The sequence below is a fragment of the Lynx rufus genome, unplaced genomic scaffold (genome assembly GCF_022079265.1).
Source record: "Lynx rufus isolate CCGP_SWC_20201006 ecotype Redwood Valley unplaced genomic scaffold, mLynRuf1.p SCAF_2, whole genome shotgun sequence".
In the NCBI taxonomy this organism is placed as follows: domain Eukaryota; kingdom Metazoa; phylum Chordata; class Mammalia; order Carnivora; family Felidae; genus Lynx; species Lynx rufus.
In genome coordinates, this window is record NW_025814834.1 from 215,749,524 (window position 1) to 215,754,116 (window position 4,593).

Here is a 4,593-nt window from a genome sequence, read left to right on the forward strand (position 1 = left end):
CTCTCTCTCTGCCCTCCCCTTCTTGCACTCTGTCTCTCACTCAAAAATAAACATTAATTAAAAAAAAAAAAAAAGGATTTGGCTACAACTTTATTCTTTGAGGAGTAGTATGTTACCGGGTGCCTCAGGGTGTCTCAGTCAGTTGAGTGCCCATCTCTTGATTTGGGCTCAGATGATGATCTCACGGTTCATGGGTTTGAGCCCTAAGTCAGGTTTTGCAGTGACTGTGCGGAGCCTGAATGGGATTTTCTCTCTCAAAATAGACTTTGAAAAATTAAAAAAAAAAAAAAAAAGCAGTGTGCTACATAAGACACAAAGACGTGAGGGGCACAGGCTTTGATCAGGCCTTGGGTTTATCATTTACACAGCACCCAACTGTGCCTCGTTTCTTTAGGACTCACACAGACCCAGCACACAGGAAGCGTTGGCAGTATGAAGCTCAAATGGCACGAGTTTACCTGGTAAACTAGATACAGATTTCGGAGGCAGACACTGGACATCCTCACAGCTGCGTGGAAGCCGTGGAGGATGTTTCAGATCATGAGGCCTGTGGGAGCGGGCAGGAGCACGGCGGTGGAGGGGACGTCCTGTGACACCCAGAAGTAAATGTTAAAGGAGCCCGTTTCACAATACAGTGGCCTCTGGGCTCGGACGGAAGTGAAGCAGAGGTTGGGGTAAGAAAAACAGCAATCTTAAAAACAAGCAAACAAACAAAACAAAACAAAAAAAGAAAATCAGCAATCCTACCACTACCATGCACGCTGACCCTGAGGAAACGCTTCCTTCCACCCTGTGCAGAGACCCTCAGGGTGGCGGAAAGAGAAAGCGCATCCTCTGATCAAGCAGATGACCGTAAATCATCCCTCTGGCTCAGTCTCTACCTTGGACATCAAGGAGAACCCACGCCTCTTATCACACTTGTCCGCTAAACAGGAAAACAAACAAAAATCCCTCCGTATGTTGTATATTCAGCCAGTAAGGGACTTTTATTCATTTGCTGCATTCAAATTATACAACGTAAGGAGTAAAGGAGCACGACACATCATAAACACCAGCGTCAAACACAAAAATACCAGCTTCACATATTTCCTAAACTCAAAATTCATGTTACAAAAGCAAATTAGGAAAAAGGGATGATAGGAAGTACAGTGGCATATTTTCTTCTTCCTCGATGGAAGTCACAACAATTAGTATTTATTCCCCTGTGAAGTGCATTGTTCTAATTTCCATTATCAAAACAGGAAATTCTCCCCTGGAGGCCACCCAAAACTATGTTATGAAGCTGTGGGGTTAGCGGCATTTTTGGTACTAGGACAAAAGGCGAAGCAGGTCGTTCTGTGTACAAAGGTATCGATTCATGAACAGCACAACAACACGCTTGTTTCACTATTACCAAGTCTCCTGGGAGGCTCCCAAACGCTTTATTTTTACCCAGTGGATCCTGAGGTCAGTATTCTCACAGCTGGGCAGGCTGGGCACTTCTAGGTAGGAAGGCACGTTACAAGAGAAGTTTCTACAAAATAAAAGAGAAGTTTCTGGCAATGGAACCTTTCTGCAGTTGGCACCCATACCAGATGGACTAAGTGTGGTTTTCCAGAAGAAATCTAAGTTTCATTTCGGTAGCTTCATCTATTCTAGGCGGTTATTTTTCAATATTGCTTCAACTCTCAACTCCAAAAAGTCAAGGAGAGGAAGAAATGACCTTCATCTCTGTGGTCTGAGATTCTAACCCACCACTCCTTCAGCAGAGAGAGACTGAACCCTACTGGTGCCAGGCTCTGCACCCCTCAAGGTCTTTGTGAAGTTGGCCTGTTGGCTTTAGTAAGAATAAGTCAGGGGCGGCTGGATGACTTAGTCGGTTGAGTGTTCAGCTCTTGATTTTGGCGTGGGTTGTGATCCCAGGATTGTGGAACTGATCCCTGCGATGGGCTCCATGCTGAGCGAGGACCTTGGGATTCTCTTTCTCTCCCTCTGCTCCTCTCCTCCACCTTGCCCTCTCTCACTTAAATAGAAAAGAAAGGGGGCGCCTGGGTGGCGCAGTCGGTTGAGCGTCCAACTTCAGCCAGGTCACGATCTCGCGGTCCAGGAGTTCGAGCCCCGCGTCAGGCTCTGGGCTGATGGCTCAGAGCCTGGAGCCTGTTTCCGACTCTGTGTCTCCCTCTCTCTCTGCCCCTTCCCCGTTCATGCTCTGTCTCTCTCTGTCCCAAAAATAAATAAACGTTGAAAAAAAAATTTAAAAAAAAAAAAAAAAGAAAAGAAAGGAATAAGTAGCGGTAGGGTACGTTGGCCAGTTTTTTCTTTAAGGTTTTATTTTTGGGGGGTGCCCGAGTGGCTCAGTTAGTTAAGCAACCAACTCTTCATTTCAGCTCAGGTCACGATCTCATGGTTCATGAGATCAAGGCTTGCGTGGGGCTCTGTGCTGGCAGCGTGTATGTAGGCTGCTTGGGATTCTCTCTCAAAATAAATAAACGTTTTAAAAAAAAGATGCTATTTTAAGTAATCTCTATACCCAACGTGGGGCTCGAACTTACAACCCTGAGATCAAGAGTCACACGCTCTACTGACTGCTGAGCCAGCCAGGGACTCCCCCCACCCTCTTTTTTTCTTTTAAAGATTTTATTTGTTCGCCAGCTTTAATATTTTCCCTTTTCGAACTGTGGATTCAGATTTGACTGTACAACCACACAGCTGTATTTTTCTTTGGCAGCGTTATTAATCCTTCATCTAGAATGGTGTAGGTATAAAATATAAATTGAAAAAAGGTAAATTATTGTATTTGCATCAGAAATTGAACTTTTTATCACAGGATAATTTTCATGCAACATGGAACTACTCTATAAAAGCTATTTCTAGTCTTTTTTGCTTTACCAATTGGTAAAATTTCCACAAAATCATAATGCATCAAACTATATATAACAAGCTTGCATTTGTAACATAGAAACTATGACTTCGATTATTATTTGGGAGTTCTACTTTGGTTAAAATCCAGACAAAAGGATGAGAAAAAGTGTAAGAAAGTAGACCCTTTTACTGCTTAAATTCACACATGGCAGGTTCACGGCGGGCCAGAGCAGGAACAGAGGGGCTCTTGAGAAACTCAACAGAGAATTTTAGAGTGAGATCACAGAGTGCCCTTCTGAGATTCTGAGCCAGAAGGACCGCTGAGCTGACTCAGTGAGGCATTTCTGTTCTTAGGACCTTCGTTCATCTTTTGATTATTAAGCTGTCAAGAAAGGCTAAGAGCACGGACACTTAATAAAACCCTTGAACAGGATCCCTCGTTCTCCGAGGTCCTCTCTGTTCCAGGTAGCATGATAACATCTCTGAAGTTGTTCCTGCAGAGACGGCAAAAGGGCAGACGGACAGAGCCACGAGAGGCCGTGCTAAGAGAACACACATAATGTACAACCTTTTAATTTACTACTGATTTTTTACCAAACTTGTAAGCTTTAGTTTATGAAACAGGATGCGATTCCCTTCCCCAGACTGTTTCTCTGCCTCTGGTGGGCATCAGAAACACCTGTGCACCTTTCTGACTCTCTGAGGGCCTGGACCTTTCTCCCAGCCTCCAAAGGTAAAGCTCCAGGGAGGTGCGTCTTGGCAGAGCTGAAGTGGCCAATTTCTGACGTGTGCCAGAGAGACTGAATCGTGAGCATGGTTTCTGCCAGGCATATTCACAACCTGTATCCTGCGTAGCTGAAGATGACCGATCAGCGGTGCATTTTACACGATCACTACTTTAAGAATTGTTTCCTTGGCCCCCCTCGGTGAAGAATGCCTAGAAATGGGCACGCATAAAATGTTAATTCCCTTTCTAACCGAAGTTAAGATTTTAAATGGACTCTTGCTTTCCCACTTTGCTCCGCTTATGTGGTAGACCAGAGAGGTCCTTTCTGACTTATTTGTAGTTAGTACAGTTGAATGTCTTCTGGTTTTAGTGCTGCTAATCCCTTGTTTTAAAGATTAAAGGATTTGTACATTCTTTCAAAAAAAAAAAAAAAAAGACCATCTTGAAAACATCCATTTGGACAATTTCCAATAAAAAGATAGATGTGGGGGCGCCTGGGTGGCTCAGTCAGTTGAGCATCCAATTCCTAATTTGGCTCAGGTCATAATCTCACAGTTCACAGAATCGAACCCTACGTTGGGCTCTGCACTGACAGTGAGGAGCCTGCTTGGGATTCTCTCTCTCCCTCTTTCTCTCTGACCTTCTCCCGCTCGCTCTCTCTCCAAATAAACATGTTTTTTTTTTTTTTTTAAAGCACTACATTAAAAAAAAAAAAAAAGACAAACCATATTTTCATCTACTGGTGATTTTTACCAAACTTTTAAAAAGCTTTAGTTTATGGGGCGCCTGGGTGGCGCAGTCGGTTAAGCGTCCGACTTCAGCCAGGTCACGATCTCGCGGTCCGTGAGTTCGAGCCCCGCGTCGGGCTCTGGGCTGATGGCTCGGAGCCTGGAGCCTGTTTCCGATTCTGTGTCTCCCTCTCTCTCTGCCCCTCCCCCGTTCATGCTCTGTCTCTCTCTGTCCCAAAAATAAATAAAAAACGTTGAAAAAAAAAAAAAATTTAAAAAAAAAAATAAAAAGCTTTA